Source organism: Nicotiana tabacum, chromosome 5, assembly GCF_000715075.1.
Source record: "Nicotiana tabacum cultivar K326 chromosome 5, ASM71507v2, whole genome shotgun sequence".
Classification (NCBI taxonomy): Eukaryota; Viridiplantae; Streptophyta; class Magnoliopsida; order Solanales; family Solanaceae; genus Nicotiana; species Nicotiana tabacum.
The window spans coordinates 11,138,449-11,157,828 of record NC_134084.1 but is presented as its reverse complement, the minus strand read 5'-3'; positions in this window follow the sequence as shown (position 1 = coordinate 11,157,828).

Genomic DNA, 19,380 nt, shown 5'->3' with positions numbered 1-19,380 from the left:
GTTACGCCTTTTTTTAAAGCATGTAATTAATTAGGATTTTTCTCTTTTATTTTAGAGACGAATTTAATAGAAATGTAGTCATTTTAGGATATCCTTAAAATAAATGAGACGAGCCTCGCCAAATAAAACGCAAACTGCGGGGCCCTCAATAAATGGTTAATAATTAATTAGACTTCGGATGGGCCGTTTTAGCAAGATTTCACGGCCTTTCTCAAAAATAATAATGCGCTAATCGTTTTAGGCGCGCCTTTAATAATTTATTTTCTTAAACGCGGGTGTACATTGATGTGATCCAAATCCAAATCTCAACGGAGTCGAAGTGTGTCGACGATCATGGGTACATTGATTGTGACGTGGTTCGAGATACATTTTCACAACGTTGCAATTCTCTGTATAATAATAATAATAATAATAATAATAATAATAATAATAATAATAATAATAATAATAATAATAATAATAATAATAATAATAATAATAATAATAATAATAATAATAATAATAAAAGCGGTAAAGAGTCAAAATTTGCACCTAAGTTCGTATTTGTATAAAATTAGATAATTAAGCCGAATATAACAGTTGAGCGACCGTGCTAGAACCACGGAACTCGGGAATGCCTAACACCTTCTCTCGGGTTAACAGAATTCCTTATCCGGATTTCTGGTGCGCAGACTGTTAAACAGAGTCAATATTTTCCTCGATTCGGGATTAAACCGGTGACTTGGGACACCATAAATCTCCCAAGTGGCGACTCTGAAATACGAAAAAAGGAGGTGTGACAGCTCTGGCGACTCTGCTGGGGAAGCGGACCCAGAATCTCTGGTTCAGGGTTCAGAATTCGAGCTTAGATGAATTGTTATATTTGGCTTTATTTATTATTTGATCTTATTACATGTTTTGGCCTAAATGTGCAAAATGATGCTTTTTACCGCTTTGATATTATTTGAACTGTACATATAAACTGTGCCGAAACCTTCTCTTCTCACCTCCGGGGATGTGCTTACTGGTTGAGACTCCCTATTCTGTTAGTGTCATACCCTGAAATAAAAGAGGCTCGGAAAGTTTATAAGCCGGCTGGCCTTTTGGTTCCCAGAAAGGAGCTCCTTCCTCAACTCGAGTTGTCCGCTCGGGTACACTGTCTAGAACATATACCCAGGTTGAACCTAGAATAACTTGACTTCATGCCGGATCCCTAGTAGGAATGTTTATTTGCATCATGTTGCATTTGATTTAGGTGACTCAACACAGGGGTTGGGTCCATCTAGGACAAGCAACCTGAAATGAAAAAGACCATCCTGCTGCATCTTGTTTGTTTTGCACATTTATTTGCTTCAGATCTGCATGCTGACCGACTTCTGAAATCGGGAATTTTTTTTATTTTTTATTTTTAAAAAATTGTGAAAAAAAGAAGAAAAAATATAGCAGTATAGGGAGATAATTACTTATTTTTAGAAAAAATAAAACCAATGTTCAAGTAGTGTCAAAACCCTGCCGAAATTTTGAAAAATGAAAAAAAATTAGTTTGATTTATTTAAAAAGAAAGGAGTCTTATTTACAAGTTTAGTTTGTGTTGGGCGAACTACGCCGGTTTGATTCTCACAGGGCATGAGATACGTAGGCAACCCTCGTCGGGTCCAACCTCCCATTTTTGCAAAAATAGCCGGAAAAAAAAATGTCAAAAATTTTAATTTTTCGTCATAGAGTTGGGTGATGCTGTTTTTGTCAAAAATAGCCAAATGTTCCCAAAAGGGATGTCGGAAGGCTGACTTTGCATAAAAGGCCACTTCTGTCATTTTTTGGATTATTGATCGGTTGACTCACATAACCTTAAAATCTTCATCCCTGAAGTGCTGAAAGGCCGTGTTCGGAAAATCTGGTCTTTCTTCTATGAAAAATAATCAAATCATTTTGAGTCAAATAAATTTTATTTTGTTTAATCACGTTAATAAATGTGCAGAATGAGCACGACTCAAAATGAACCTTTTTCAATCATAAAAAAAATCCCCCTCCAGTTGCGGCTATGGTGGAATGATTTAGACAAAGAAGTGCGAAACGAAGTCAAGAAACAACTGAAAGGTCTCACGGGTTTGTTGGGTATCAGGCCTCGAGGGGATATTATAAGGGCACTAGTCACTTACTGGGACCTGACGCACAATGTCTTCCACTTCTCAGACTTTGAACTCACCCCGACTTTAGAGGAAATAGCAGGGTACATCGGCAGTGCTGAGGTTCCGTTGAGGCGTAAATACCTGGTTGCTCCAAGAGCCGTACCGGTGCACCTATTTTTGGACTCATTAAAGATAGTCAGAACGATCCATAACCCAGACTTGGCACAAGGTTTTTGAACTCTGAGCTTCATATACCAAAGATACGGCCACATAGGAGGATTCGACAAGCCAGAAAACAAGTTGTGCAGCAAAAGTAACCGTCGAAAGTGGGATGAACATAGACGGGTTGCTTTCATGATAACCTTCTTATGGCTTTTAGAGTTCCCAAGAAAAGACGGGAATATTGACATAAAGATAGCTGGGGTCGTCAGTACTTTGCTCACTCTAGATGACAGCACACTTGCGCCCATGATTGTATCTGATATCTTCCGAGCTCTCACGACCTGCAAAGCCGGAGGGAACTTTTTCGAAGGGTGTAACTTGTTATTGCAAATATGGATGACCGAACACCTATGTCACCGAGCCCAGTTCCTGAGCTATGGATCTTCTGAGAAAACCTGCATAGAGGAGTTCTACACCAGAATTAATGAGGTCCGCTTACCTGAAGGAGTCTCGGCATGGACCTCATACTTTCGGACCCTCAACGCCAGTCAAATACAGTGGACACTGGGATGGTTACCGATCGACGAAGTCATATATATGCCAGCAGCTAGGCCTCATTTTCTCTTGATGAGGCTTAAGAGCATTCAACCTTATGTGCCGTATCGGGTTTTGAGGCAACTTGGGAGGTGACAGATAGTGCCGAAAGATGAGGACCTGAGCACCCAAGTAATTGAGATCAGTTATGATGGCCAGTTTCCTGAAGCAAGGGTTCGCTAGATTTGGAGCCAATGTCAATACTTGGAGGCAAATACTTGTGTACTGAATCGGGCAAGAGGGGAAATATCACCCGGATATCAGGCTTGGTACAAAGGGGAAGTGTCGTCTGGAGGGCCGGTTAAAAGACCTCACCTTCAAGAGTTTTCCAAGTCCTCATAAGAGCAATGGGACTAGTTGGCGAAAGAAGAAAAATACAGGTCCACAATAGGCAAGTTGAAGCAGTAGGTCACAGATCTTCAGTTTGAAAGAGAAATTCAGACAGCAGCCGATGAAGGGGACAAAATGAAATCAGCCCAAGAAAATGACTCTCTTAGAGCTCAAAACCAACAAGTCATAGTGGATGTCGGCAACCAACAGAGAAGCCGGTCCGATAAAAGGCTGATAGCAGGGTTAAGGAATCAGGTCATTGAAAGCCGAAAGGACTTGGAAAGATCCGAGGCTAGCATAGCAAGAATGCGGGCCAGATGGGAAAAAGGTGCAGCGCGGAAAAAGCACCTATGGCAAGTGAGAAGGGATTATGAAATGAGCATTGAAATATTAAGAGAAACAAATTCAACTCTTAGAGATCGGGTCCTTAAACAAGCCCGAGATGCTAGAACGGATAGGGAGCGCTGCTATGATTTAATAGCCCGAATGGAAAAACAAATGGAGAAATTCCAAGATCGGCTCGTTGACAACACTCGAGTATTGGGATTAAAAAATCAACGAATAGAACAGCTGTGTATGGAAAGGGATAGAATCAGGGGTAGGATCAATGAGATTGGTCACTACATCACCACGAGGTGCCTAACCTGCGAGGAAATGCCCCGTGATACCCTTTTTGCCTCAATCATGGGTTATGTCCACCGGATCATGGAGGAATTAAAAATCTTGCAAAGAGGCCTTTCATCAAAGCCCGCGGAAAGGCCGAACGATGCCTCGCGGGCACCAAAATTCAAGACCCTAATGTATCCCTAATTCAAGTCTACATTGTTGTTTTCAAAAGTCTGTTGTCTGCCCTTCTGTTCTCTTTTCATATCAAACAATGTTAATAGTGTGGAGTCTTTATTATGTTTGTCCTTTTTCAAATAGGTAGCTTGAAATAGCATATTTTGGTAATAAAATAAAATAAAAATTATGTTTTTATTTTACTTGTGGAAAAACTACGCCCGGTCTGATTCATGCGGGGACATGATACATAGGCAATCCATATAAGATTTGACCACCACTAAAAAAGGGAAAAAGGCAAAGTGAATACATAAGCCGGAATGACGCATGCAATCAAAGCAAAAACATGTTAGAAATGGTTAAACTGCATAGGAACATTGCATTCCCCAAATGTGAAATTGCAATATGTGTTAAACTCTAATGATAACAAGTTTGTTGTTTATACCAGAGAAAGAGATTTCAAAACAGTTAGCTCGTTAGAACGTTCTAGCAGATTACCATTACCACACAAGATCAAAAGGGCTCATTCCGGAAAGTATGTCAAGTTCGGACAAAAGTGTTGAGGAGGAAAAGACGGAGATACAAATGATGAAAGAGGAAGTAGATAGGTTGAGACAAGAGATAGCTGGGATGCACCTAGCTTGGGCTAAGGGACAAGCACCACCAATACTTCCCCCCTACTCCTACCCTTTCACCAGCTCGGACTCCGGAACACCCTCCCACTGGTCCATCAACGAGCTTCCCCATTGCCCAATACTATCAGAGGGAAACTTCCTATAATCCCCAAGCTTCACCACCTAAACAAAACCCTCCTCCACCAACTGTTCTTGTTTTCGTGGCACCTCCACCGGCCACGTTGCAAAAATCATCCGATGAACCAGTGTTTCAGGTTCATGACAATCAATACTATCCTCCTGAACTCACCTTCAATGCACCCGAGCCATACACCTACACCCCTTACCTTCAGCTCCCGACAGAAACTGAGAGGCCAGCTAAGAATCTGGAGCAGGACGAAGTGCTCCGTAAAGTGAAAAGCCTGGAGCAATCCTTCAGGAATTTGCATGGATTGGGCAGCCAAGTTAGTGTGGCCTATAAAGATCTGTATCCCTTCCCCGATGTTTAATTGCTGGCAGGTTTTAAGATGCCAAAGTTTGACCTATATGAGGGACATGGTGATCCCATGGCACATCTACGAGGTTTCTGCAGTAAGATGAGAGGGGCAGGTGGAAAAGATGAGTTGCTGATAGCTTATTTCGGTCAAAGTTTAAGCGGGTCCGCATTAGAATGGTACACGAGGCAGGATCCTAGCAGGTGGTATACCTAGGACGACCTAGCACAGGTATTTGCAGGTCATTTCCAGTATAATCTTGAGATCGTCCCCGACCGTCTCACACTGTTAAAAACTAGAGAAAAAGCCTGGAAAGAGCTTCAGGGAATTCGGATCCGTTGGAGAGAACAAGCAGCAAGAGTCGATCCACCAATGAGGGAAGGTGAAATGGTGGACTACTTCTTACAAACGTTGGAGCCAACTTACTTTGGTCACCTGGTGACGTCAGTTGGTAAATCTTTCAATGAAGTAGTAAAAATAGGTGGCATGGTTGAAGAGGGACTCAGGTCCAACAAGATAATGAGTTATTCGGCGATCAAGGCCACAACTCAGGCTATCGAAAGCGGCACAGGAGGTGCGCTCGGGAAAAAGAAGAGAGAGGAGGTCGCAACAGTCGAAACAGGTACTTGGTCCAAATACAGAGGTCCTTCCCCTCGCTACCAACCCAGACCCCATTACCCAAATTATCCACACACTCCATACAACCCTCAACAACCTTATTATCCACCACAAGAGCCATATTTCTCCGTCCATCACGCCCAAACTTACATCCAGCCTCCGACTCACCCACAATGGCGTGTGCTGGCTCCCCAACATACATATCCACCTCCACAAAACACATATCCACCACCAAGGGCCTACAGGAATCCTTCAGGGCCAAGCTTCCGCGAAAATCAGGCTTTCAGGAATGAAAGAATACAGAGGCCGAGAACATTCACTCCGTTGGGAGAAACCTATACTAATCTGTTCCACAAGTTGAGGCAGATAGGCCTATTAAGTCCTGTTGAACCCAAATTTCCAAATCCCCTTCCCAAAAATCTGGACCACTCAGTAAATTATGAATATTATTCGGGGGCTCCCGGGCATGATACTGAGAAGTGTTGGAAGTTGAAGATTGCCGTACAAGATCTTATTGACACAAATAGGATTGAGGTTCAAGCACCAGAGGCACCCAAAATCAATGAAAACCTGTTACCGATGCACCATGAGGCCAACATGATCGAACTAGTGCACGAAGGAGGGAAACCTAAAACACCCTCACAAACGGTAATGATGATTCGTGCCAGTCCAAATGAAAAGTCGACCAGTGGAAAGGCAGTGGTACAGTTGGGAAAGGTAGATAACAAGACATTTGTGGTAGTGGGGAAAGGTTCGTCTGTTGCTGCGAAGAAGCCAGAGTCAGTCAAGGCAGTGTTGTAGGGAGTATCAAGCATACCAGTGTTGGTGGTGAAGGGGGCCCACGTAGAACCAGTTTTTATCAGGCCAGTAATGCAGTTGCCGATAACAAATGAGAAAGCTGTGCCATGGAGCTACAATCAAGTGACAGTGATGCATAAGGGGAAGGAGGTTGTGGAAGAAGTATGCGAAACTCAGGGACTAACTCGTTCGGGAAGGTGTTTTGTTCCCGCAGAATTGAGAAGGGTCAATCCTGTAACAATAAAGAAGCCAGTAACGGAGGAAGAAGCAGAGGATTTTTTAAAGAAGATGAAGGCACAGGACTACTCCATTGTAGAGCAGTTAAGGAAGACCCCAGCCCAGATCTCGTTGCTATCCTTGTTGATCCATTCAAGCGATCATTGTCAGGCATTAATGAAGATTATGAACGAAGCCTATGTCCCGGACAAGCTCTCAGTGAACCATTTGGAGAAAATAGCGGACAAAATCTTCGAAGTAAACCGAGTGACATTCTCTGACGATGAGTTACCGGTAGAGGGTACTGAACACAACAGAGCACTCTACCTGACGGTGAAATGCGAAGAATCGGTGGTCACTCGACACTAATTGATAATGGGTCAAGTGCCAATATCTGTCCTTTGGCAACTATAAACAAACTGAAGATTCCTGATGATAGGATCCACAAGAACAGCATCTGCGTCCGAGGTTTTGATGGGAGCGGTACTGACACAGTGGGTGATATCATACTGGAATTGACAATTGGTCCGGTTGAGTTCACCATGGAATTTCAAGTGATAGATGTGGCGGTGTCGTATATTCTTCTGTTGGTACAACCCTGGATCCACGCAGCCAAAGCAGTGCCTTCTACACTGCATCAGATGGTCAAATTTGAATGGGATATACAAGAGATTGTGGTACAAGGGGATGACGGTACACATACCGTCAGTGATGAATCGTGCCCTTCATAGAAACCGACGATGACAAGGGCCCATGGGTTTATCAGGTTTTTGACGCAGTTTCAGTAGACAAAATTCCTAAGGGTAGGGGCCTTCCACTTCCCAGAATCGCGGCTGCAACCTTCATGATAGCCTCGGAGAGGTTGAACAGCAGATTTGTACCAGGAAAAGGTTTAGGGATTGATCTGCAGGGAATGGTCCAGCCAGTTTCTTTGCCCAAGAACCTGGATACTTTTGGGCTGGGATTCAAGCCTACCGCGGCGGATGTAAAGCGGGCCCGCAAGTTGAAGAAAAGAGTTTGGGTCCTTCCTAAGCCAATCTCACGCCTGTCCAGATCATTTGTCAGAGCAGGGTTCAGAAAGTTGTCGGTCTCGGAAATTCTCGTACCACTGATCGGGCCAGATGGAGATTTAAATGAGGGTTTTGAAAGGATGTTCGCTGATGTCAACATGATAGAAGCTGGAGAGAGTTCCAGTAAGGCAGACATACAGTTTGTGGGTCCTAAGGCCTAGGTCAATAATTGGATAGCTACTCCTCTTCCTACTCGGAGGGAGTCCTGGTAGTTGGCTCTGATTTTCCTTCTTGTTTTCTGGATTATTCCAGGGTTGTAATCTAGATTCCTTTTTATTGTGTTCAACAAAGTGTGAAACCTTGTTATCCCATAATTCAATAAAATGAAAAAGTTTCTTCTTTATTCCTTATTTTATATGTTATTTTTAATTTTGTTTCCTTCTTTTCTTTTTCTGAACAGTTCTTTTCATATTGGTTCTAACGACATGGCATGCACAACGGATATTCAACCTAGTCTAAAAGATTAATCTGATTCTGAACTAACTATACAAGAGGTTGATTATGATAATGAATCGGAATACGATGAGGATGAAGCATTCGAAGAGATAAACAGAGAGTTAAGCCAGTTTGAAGAGAAATCTAGGCCCAACTTAAATGACACAGAAGCCATCAATTTAGGGGATGCAGTCGATATCTGGGAAACTAAAATAAGCATCCACATTGAACCAAATATCAGGGAAGAACTAATCAAAACACTTATTGAGTTCAAATATGTTTTTGCATGGTCGTATGATGACATGTCGGACTTAAGCACGGATTTAGTGGTTCATAAATTGCCCACTGACCCGGCATGCCCTCCCGTCAAGCAGAAATTGAGGAAGTTCAAAAAGGATATGAGTGTGAAGATTAAAGAGAAAGTAACCAAGCAGCTGCAAGCAAAGGTTATTCGTGTCACTCGATATCCTGATTGGTTGGCTAATGTGGTGTCGGTGCCAAAGAAAGATGGGAAGATCGGGGTGTGTGTTGATTACCGCAATCTGAACAGGGCAAGTCCAAAGGACAACTTTCCTTTACCCGACATCCATATCTTGATCGACAATTGTGTCGGACGTGAGATTGGATCTTTTGTAGATTGCTATGTTAGGTATCATTAGATTCTGATGGATGAAGAAGATGCGGGAAAGACGGAATTCATCACGCCATGGGGGACTTATTGCTACCGGGTAATGCCATTTGGTTTAAAGAATACTGGGGCAACGTACATGAGAGCGATGACCACTGTGTTTCATGACATGATCCACAAAGAAATTGAGGTGTACGTGGACGATGTGATCATAAAATTCAAGCATCAGGAAAACCACGTAGTAGACTTAAGGAAGTTTTTTCAAAGCCTTTGAAGGTACGATATTAAGCTCAACCCGACCAAGTGTGCATTTGGAGTTCCATCTGGAAAGCTGTTGGGATTCATCGTCAGCCGGCAAGGTATTGAACTGGACCTGTCAAAGATCAACTCTATCCAAGATTTGCCACCACCGAAGAACAAGACAGAAGTAATGAGTCTGTTGGGAAGGTTGAGTTACATCAGTAGGTTTATTACATAACTCACGGCCACCTGTGAACCCATTTTTCAGTTACTGAAGAAAGATGTTGTGATAGAATGGACGGCAGAATGTCAGGAGGCATTTGACCAGATCAAAGGATATTTATCAAACCCACCTGTGTTGGTTCCACCTGAGCCAGGAAGACTGCTAATTCTTTATCTAACGGTCCTGGAAAATTCGTTTGGATGCGTGTTGGGGCAACACGACATTATAGGAAGGAAGGAGCAAGCCATCTATTACCTTAGCAAGAAGTTTACAGTATATGAGGTTAAGTACACTCAACTCGAGAAGACATGTTGCGCCCTAACTTGGGTGGCCCAGAAATTGAAGCATTATTTGTCCTCATATACTACTTATCTCATTTCCCGCTTGGATCCACTAAAGTATATTTTCCAGAAGCCTATGCCCACATGGAGGTTAGAGAAATGGCAAATATTACTCACGGAATTTGACATCGTCTATGTGACGAGGATGGCCATGAAAGCCCAAGCACTGGCCGATCACCTTGTGGAGAATCCTGTTGATGAAGAATACGAGCCGTTGAGGATGTATTTTCTTGACGAGGAAGTAATGCATATAGATGAGTTAGAATTACCTGAGGAACTAGGTTGGAAGCTTTTCTTTGATAGAGTTGCAAATGCGAAGGGTGTTGGAATAGGAGCGGTACTTATTTCTGAAACAGGACGTCATTATCCTGTTACAACTCAGCTGCGTTTCTATCGTACCAACAACATGGTTGAGTATGAGGCATGCATTTTGGGTCTGCGACTAGCTGCAGACATAGATGTCCAGGATGTTTTGGTCTTGGGAGACTCAGACCTCCTGGTTTATCAGATTTAGGGTGAATGGGAAACACGGGATTTGAAGCTCATACCATATCGACAATGTTTGCACGATCTGAGCAAGCGATTTCGATCAGTGGAGTTCAGACACATCCCAAGAGTTCACAATGAGGTTGCCGATGCATTGGCCACTTTAGCATCGATGTTGCACCACCCAGACAAAATTCATGTTGACCCGTTGCACATCCAGGTTCGTGATCAGCATGCCTACTGCAACATGATAGAGGAAGAAGTGGATGGCGATCCATGGTTTTATGACGTCAAGGAGTACCTCAAGATGGGAATATACCCGGAGCAGGCCACCAGATATAAAAAAAAGTCATTCGGCGATTGTCAAGTGGTTTTTCCTCAGTGGAGGGGTATTGTACAAAATAACCCCAGATTTGGGATTGCTGAGATGTATAGATGCCAGTCAAGCCACGACAGTTATGTCAGAGGTACATGCTGGAGTTTATGGGTCACATATGAACGGATATCTATTGGCGACGAAGATTCTTCGAGCAGGGTATTATTGGCTCACTATGGAGCGTGATTGTATCAATTTCGTGCGGAAATGCCATCAATGTCAGATACATGGAGATTTGATTCATTCTCCACCGACAGAATTGCATACAATGTCAGTGCCATGGCCATTTGTTGCCTGGGGCATGGATGTCATTGGACCTATTAAGCTGGCAGCTACCAACGGTCATAGGTTCATTCTGGTGACCATCGACTATTTCACTAAGTGGGTTGAAGCTAAAACTTTCAAGTCGGTAACCAAGAAGGCAGTGATGGATTTTGTTCACTCCCATATCATCTGTAGATTTGGGGTCCCAAAAGTGATCATCACAGATAATGGTGCTAATCTTAACAGCAATTTGATGAAAGAGGTATGTCAACAGTTTAAGATTAGCACCGTAATTCCACACCATATCGTCCCAAGGCGAATGGAGCAGTTAAAGCAGCCAACAAGAACATCAAGAAGATACTGAGGAAGATGGTAGAAGGATCCAGACAATGGCATGAAAAATTACCATTTGCATTGTTGGGTTATCACACCACTGTCCGGACTTCAGTAGGTGCAACCCCTTATTTGTTGGTATATGGTACTGAAGCAGTAATACCAGCGGAAGTTGAAATTCCATCCCTTCGGATTGTCGCTGAGGCTGAGATTGATGATGACGAGTGGGTCAAAGCCCGGTTGGAGCAGTTGAACCTAATTGATGAAAAGAGATTGGCAGTTGTGTGTCATGGCCAGTTATATCAAAAGAGAATGGCGAGAGCCTATAACAAGAAGGTGCGCCCCAAAAAAATTGAGGTAAGGCAGCAGGTGTTGAAACGAATCCTGCCACATCAGGCCGAAGCAAAAGGCAAGTTTGCCCCGAATTGGAAAGGACCATTCATTATAACCAGAGTGTTGTCCAATGGCTCTTTATGTTTAACAGAAATCAATGGGAAATGCGTCGACATGGCTATCAATTTTGACACAGTTAGAGATATTGTGTATGATTTCTTTTGATTGTAATTGTTGTTTGTTTGTGGTTGGCATTTATCGGAGAATGAAATGACGGAGACAATTCTTTCTTCTAACCAAACACTTTAACCTTTGCTTCCCCTTTTGAGCCTTATTTATTCTTTCATATCCCTCTTTTGGAATTAGTAATTAAAATGAAATAAAAAGAAAGAAAGAAAAATAATGATAATAAAAACAAAAGAAAAGTCACAAGAAAAACAAAGGAATTGGGAACTACGTTTGACCTGATTCCTCAAAGAAGGATACGTAGGAGCCTCACGGCTCGGTCATAGTGTAACAAAAAATAAAGAATCCCTAAGCAAGAAAAGAAGAACAGAAGTTGTGTTTATAATTTTGGGAAAGAAAGTTCGATTCCAAGAGTTGTAATGTTTTACCCATCAAAATTATTTTGAGCTTTTTGATACCCCTTTTCCTTTTAGCCAGACACGAAAACCTGTATTAATGTCCAAAAAAGACCTCCCGATCAGTATTCGAGAAGTGCCAAGTCATGCAAACGGAAGTCGGGAATAACACTCTGATCTCAGACAGAAAGGAAGATCATAAGTTGGAAATGAATTGATAGCCGAAAAGAATCTCTATCAAAGAGAGTCATATCGACAACACTCCAATCCCTAGCTGAACAAATAAAATAAAATGAGAGAGTCTTATCGGTGAAAACCTTCACAGGCACCATAAGGCGAGGAAAGATGAGAGAAATAAAACGAGAGAGTCTTATCGGTGAAAACCTTCACAGGCACCATAAAACGACGGGAATTGAGAGTAACAAGAGAGTCTTATTAGTGAAAACCCCTCTAAGGGAACTATGAGGCGACAAGGTAAGATTGACGGAAAGGGTCCGCACTTGGCAAACAGTTGAGTGTTTGTTTATTTCCAGAAACATGAGGCCGTCCGAAGGGTTGATTGATACAAATAAAATGGGTTGACTAATCCCTAATGCGCAACAAGATTGTTGGGATCGGTTATGTCATTTAGATAAGTTCTTTTCTTTCCTTTTCCCCAACATTTGTTCAGAAAGACTTCTTCTTTTTCTATTTTTTGAAATCATCACTTTTTCATTTCTTGGTTTAAAGACTTTCACTCCCCAGCAGTTTATTTTTGAAAAGAATTTTCAGAACTTACTACCAGTGACCAAAATGGGGCAAAGCAAAAATGCGAATAGGACATGCCAAAGATAAGGTGACAAATTGAAAAGAAGTTTGTTGCAAGACCAGATGATAAATGGGTATAGATCCCAAGAGGCCCAAATTTCCAAGGGAAGTCGGATAAAAACAGAAAGAATAATAGTTGAAAAGTTATGGATCGAATTCCAAGAAGATCCCCAGCAGATTTGCAAGACACCGGAACAACTCCGACAGGTTCTCGACCAAGCTCCACAATGGTCGGACAACACAGAGCGGGGAAGGAAGAGAAAAGAAAAACCATCCCTCAGCAGGAATATCTTCCCCAGCAAGTTTTATAGAAAAGCAGGGAAAAGAAAAGGGAAAAAACCATCCCCAGCAGAAGTGGCACGACCACTCGCCCCGTTTTAAACTAACAAATTTTTCTTTGATTTAAAGCAGGGAAAGGAAATATTATTGATAGCAGAAAGACAGATTCACAAAGAAGATTATCAAACTGGGGCAGAAAATTTTCTCTCATTACGAAAATTTTCTTGAAATCAGATAGCCATTTGGGAAAGAGAAAAAATATTATACGTTTTGAAGGAAGTAAAATCCCCAGCAATATACGAGAAGGGAGATACAAGTTTTAAAAGAAAAGCAATCTTGGAAGAAGCAAGATAACCCAAAGTTGTAAAAGCAATGATGAAGTCAGGATCCCGCCTGGAGAATGGAGGCCGAATTATTTTTAAGTTGTTGTTGAAGTCAGGATCCCGCCTGGAGAATGGAGGCTAAATTATTTTTAAAGTTGCTGATGAAGTCAGAAGCCCGCCTGGAGAATGGAGGCTGAATTATTTTTAAGAAGATGTTGAAGTCAGGAGACCGCCTGTAGAACGGAGGTTGTTAAAGGTTAAGTTGGAGTCAGGAGCCCGCCTGTAGAACGGAGGTTATTTATTTTAAGTTGGAGAAGCCAGGAGCCTGCCTGTAGAACGGAGGTTGTTAAATTTTAAGTTGGAGACAGGAGTCCGCCTGTAGAACAGAGGTTGTTTATTTTAAGTTGGAGAAGTCAGGAGCCCGCCTGTAGAACGGAGGTTGTTTATTTTAAGTTGTGAGTCAGGAGCCCGCCAGTAGAACGGAGGTTGTTAAATTTTAAGTTGAAGTCAGGAGCCCGCTTGTAGAACGGAGGTTGTTATATTTATAAATTATGGAAGAAGCCAGGATCCCGCCTGGAGAATGGAGGTTGTGTCATCTTTCAAAAGTCAAGTTGGAGTCAAGAGCCCGCCTGCAAAACAGAGGAATACATTTCAAGATCAAATCAGAAGTCAGTAATGAGGAGGGTTACGACAAAAATCCCCACCATAACAAGATTTAATGTAGGAAGCAGCGTTCCCAGCAGACAGAGCGGAATGATAAAACTTGTGTTCAGAAAAGCAAAAGGCCAGTGTCATCCCCAGCAGTTTTCGAAAGAAAAGCACCAGAGGAAACACAAGCCGACAAGAAAGCAAGGCAACCAGAGCAAGTGAAAGATAGATAAGATTTTGTAATTCCTAGTTTAGTCTAGCTTCTTGTTTTCTTTTGGCACGGTGTATTAAGGAGATCGAAAAGCAGTAGCAACAGCATGCAGCAGCAGTAACGGCAAAATTGTAGTTCCATGGTAGTCCCCGCTACCAAAACTTCCCGAACTACATTAACATGATTCCCTTTTAGCCAGAGATATGTAGGAAACCTTTGAAGCAAAGGTTCGGTTAAATTTTTCAAAAAAAAATGCTTCACACGGAGTACTCGGATGGGCAAAAATCGTTCACTTTATCTTTGCACGAAAACTTTTCGTGTTTTCGGACAAAGAGGTGCAGCTGTAAGCACGTGATTTTTGCCCTATATGAGAATTACTCCCAAAAAAATTCAAAATAAAATAATTTTCCTTTTGTGTGCAATTTTGAGAATTTCGTGGCATTTTTGGATAATTATTTGTATTTGTCTGTGCATGTTTATTTGTTAAATTAATAAAAATACAAAAATATGTCACATTTGCATTTAGGATTTAATTCTACAATTAGGAGCAATTAAGTTTGTTTTACAAAAATGAAAAATCACAAAAAATAATGTATGTTTGCATTTTTAGCATTTAATGTCCAAATTGTGTGATTTTTTTGTAATTGCTATTTAATTGTGTGTTAATTGTTATTGAGAATTAATTTGCACTTTTATAAATTAATTAAGTTCTATAGGATAATTTAGGATTTTTAGAATTTAGTTTTAGTTTAAGAAAAAATAAAAGAAGAAAAAAAGAAGCATGGGAAATAAGAAGAAAATCGGATTGGGCCACCTTTTAATTTAAATCGACCAGGCCCAAACCAAATAAACTCCTACCGGAATATTGTCACATCTTGATAAGGTTTGATTTTTTTGATGATTTTGTTCAGTTCTTATCAAGAACTACTGGTTTTGTTAAGACAAAGGGTGATGAATTCTTCTTTAGAACCTTTCCATGGACAGTAGGTTTTAATCCACGTGAAGAAACTTCAAAGGCAGTCGTTTGGATCTCCTTACCGGATCTGCCTACGAATGTTTTTGCAAAAAAATCGTTACTGTCAATAGCATCAGCAATAGGCAAGCCTCTTGCAGTGGACAAAGCGACTCAAGATCGAACACGACCAAGTACGGCAAGGGTTAAGGTCTTACTAGACCTACTGGACAAGCATCCTAAGAGAGTTAAGATTCATATTGTTGATAACAATTCTGGAAAAAAAGTAGAACATTGTCAGTTGATAGTATATGACAACCTACCAAAATATTGTACATGTTGCAAGCATCAAGGACATGACGAAAGATCATGTCGTTGGAGGATCAAAAAAAATGAGGAGAAAGCTCCAGTCAATGAAATTGAGGGCCTTGACAGTGTAGACAAACTAAAAGGTGATGCTAGGGATTTTCTTAACGCAAAAAGAGGGAGACAACTGGAAATTGAAGTAGCAAAAGATCATGGAGCTGAACAACAGGTTTTGCAGTCAACTGTTGTTATTGCAACTGATAAGGTTGGTACTGCTGATGCAAGAAAAAATCCAGATTCTGGACAGCAAAAGGTATTGAAGATGCAACTTAGTGATGTTCAAATTGATATGGTTAATGCAGGACATGATCGTGAAGGGGTTGGTGAGGCTTCTATGGTCGATAAGGGTCCCTCTAAACCTAGTTGTGATATTCCTACTAGACAAGCTTTGGCAAGAATTTTTGATGCTGTAAATCCAGTTGTAGCAGCTTATGATAAGCTGTCCACTAAAAATGCAACTGGTTTTTCATCAAAAATAATGGAACATGGAGGTAGAGAAGGTGTGGAGTGTGCAACAGACATAGGCTCAAAGGATACTAATATTCAAGCTAATGTCAATGCTCAATGTATAAAAGAAAGGGATGCTGATATAGGAGAAACAGTTATACAGAATACTGGGCAACTGGCAACACTAGGGATCACTTTGGATGGCGAACCCCGTACTTATGGAGGCAAGGAGAATGGGGAAAAGGGTGTGCATTTGGAAGATAAGGTTGGTAATGAAAATGTGGATGGTAAGCGTGAAGATACAAAAGAAAAAACTGCAAAATAGAACGTAGTTTCTGCTAGAAAATCACCCACGAAGAAGGCCGTAACGCCCAGACAAATATCGGCAGGTGCACGACAAAATGCTTCGAACTGTGTCTCCAGCTCTAATAACTTCGAAGTCTTGGCAGATGTGGATGATGGGCAATTGGATTCAACAGCACTAAAAGGTGATATGATGAATAGACAACTTTTTCCATGCACTGGCAGCGGAAAAGGAGTCCAAGATAGCGCGAATTTGGCAAAGGAAGGGAGTGCTCGACAGCAGGCTTCAAAGAAAAATTTAGTCGAGGAGCTAATGAGTAAGGCACATAGCTCTAATACTCCTACACTACATTTTTCTAACCCTCACGTTGAACAAATCATTAAAGAGGCCAAAGTGTAATAATGCTAAATGATAATATGATTAACCAACCATTGGTTACGTTGAACACTACCGTTTTTGAAGTACCATCACAATCTTTGGAGTTTTGTGGAGAACATGGAGATCATGGACAATTGGTTCTGTCCACAGGAAAGAACAATGAGGTTATTAAATCAAATGTGAGGGCAATGGCAATTAATTCTAAGCTATGGGAAGACCAACCAGAGTATGATGATGAAGAAGACTTAGGAGTTGATTTTGCGGAGGATTCTACTGATGAAGGTGAGAGGTGTAGTGGTGATGAGGAGATGTTATCAGTAGGTTCACCATGCTTTCCAAATTTTGGAAGTTCTTCTAAGTTAGGATCAGGAAACAAGCTTAATGCAAAAGCTCCTGATTTTATTCCTAAATCAAGGCAGCAACTTAAGACAAATGGAACAACTTTGCTAGAATTTCCAATAGCAAATCAGCCTGGGCAGCAGCAGATATTGTCGAGCAGTACACCTGCCAGTATGCCAGTAATAAAACAGCCTGGACAGCAGCAGCAACAATTGAATACAACAACTGAGCAACAATTGAATGCAAACAAACATGGAGCAAAGTCGATTGGGCAGCAGCAGTTTGCAAAAAGGTCTGGAGCAATGTCAACTGAGCAACAGCAGATTCTAACGACCAATTCAGCTGCTATGAGTGGGGATGATCAATATGCATTAACAGTATCAAGTCATGGACAACAGCAACATAATGTAAACAAGTCAGGATATGTACAACAACAGCAGGCTACAACATTTCCAGCGATCACTGTGGAGGAAAGAAAACTTCTGGATGAGATGCACCAAATACAGTTTGCGCATGGACAACAACTGCAGCGTGCAAATAGTCCACCACAACAGCAGCAACAAAATGAAAGTATCTCAGGGGCTGCAGTAATGTCTCCAAACTCTGAACACCAACACGATGCTTTGCAGCAGGCAACACTTATTTCTTTGGAGGATAGAGAGTTACTTGACGCTTTGGTAAGACCTAAACTTCTAAACTACATAAGTCCAATGCAAGCTGCAAGCACTGGAAGTGTGACTAAGAATAGGAATAACGTGCAAGCCATAGACCAACTTCAAAATACTACAGCCTTAGCAAATACACAAGAAGGAAATGAGTTGATAACACTTGAACTCCACGACAATCGACCACATCCAGTGAATGTAGGAAGAGATATGTATGAGGAAGGAGAAGAAGATGCAATTTTGCAATAATGTCGGGCAGAGGCAGCAAGAAAAGGTGATTTATCACCGATTCATAGCGGCAAAATAAAGAAGGCACATACAAGGAAAAATAGTTGGGACGACAAGATTAGTGATTTTTTAAATGTTAGGCGACCTCCAATGAGAGTTGCCAAACAAAAGAAGGCTGCCCCAACTACGTCAACGAGATCCAACCGTTCAAAAAAGAAATGATGATTTTTGAATACATTTTGAACACGGTTGAGGAAAACAACAAAGAATTACAAATTGAAAATTTTACAAGTTTGGAAAAGAAGGGACATGAACCAAATTGGTACTTCATTCTATTATACCACTTTATTAGTATTCTCATTTGTAATATCATCACAGAGTATGTTATAAACTCTGTGATGATCATTGAATATTTGGTACTCTCCAGTTCTTATTTTTTACATGCGTGCTAGTAGGTGAGGCCTTTTCTCTGCCTCAATAGGATTAGTAGGGTAAGGTTTAGCCCGGTTTGAGTTGCCTTGGTACTATGTCTTTGGAAAAATATCCACACGGCTATGAGATTATATGCCCTCGTGAGACTTTGCCGGCAGCTACACCATGAATCCTCTACATGAGGCTGCCATCTTAAGGCAATGTGAGGCGCAGAGGAGTGATTATATAGCCAAGGCATATGGGTAACAAAACCGGTGCTATTGTCCCCCTTATTTGTACTTTTCCTAATTGTTGCATTTTTATTTTCATTTATTAATAAAAAACTAGCCCTAGGCGCTTGCCTAGCGAATTTCCAAAAAAAAAACCACCCGCCCCATCATTTGAATCACTGTAGTGATTTTTGTCACAATCTTGTTTAGTTTAATATAGAAGTGTGTTGGTTATAATGTTGCTAGATTTAATTTGAAGTTCAATTTTTTTGAGTTTAGTAATTTGAATCTACTTGTTTGTTATGTTCAATTTGTTACTGTTATTGAATCTGAATGTATTTTTGTTGTTAAAAAAAATGTTGTTTAGTCAAAATGATTTCAGTTGTTTCTTTATTGTTCATCATATGGTTTGGTTCCCTGAATCCTTAGTCTTTGTTGTGATGATGTTTGACATAATCAGAGTTTCTAGCTTAAATTTGTTGATGAAATTTGATTAGGAATTGGTTATAGCTGGTGTATTTTGGTTAAAATGATTAGGTGAATTGGTTATAGCTGATGGGGGTAGAATGGTAAATTGCAGTATTTTCAGGGGCAGAATGCTAATTTCAGTAGTTTCAGGGGCATTTTCGGGATTTTAAGTTTTAAAAAAATAATTAATTTGAGTGTTCTGTCCACTAAGTACTAATAATATTAAATTAATATATTTTTTAACACGTAGTGGGGGACAAGACATAATGGTGGGAATTAATATATATTTGTTTAATATAG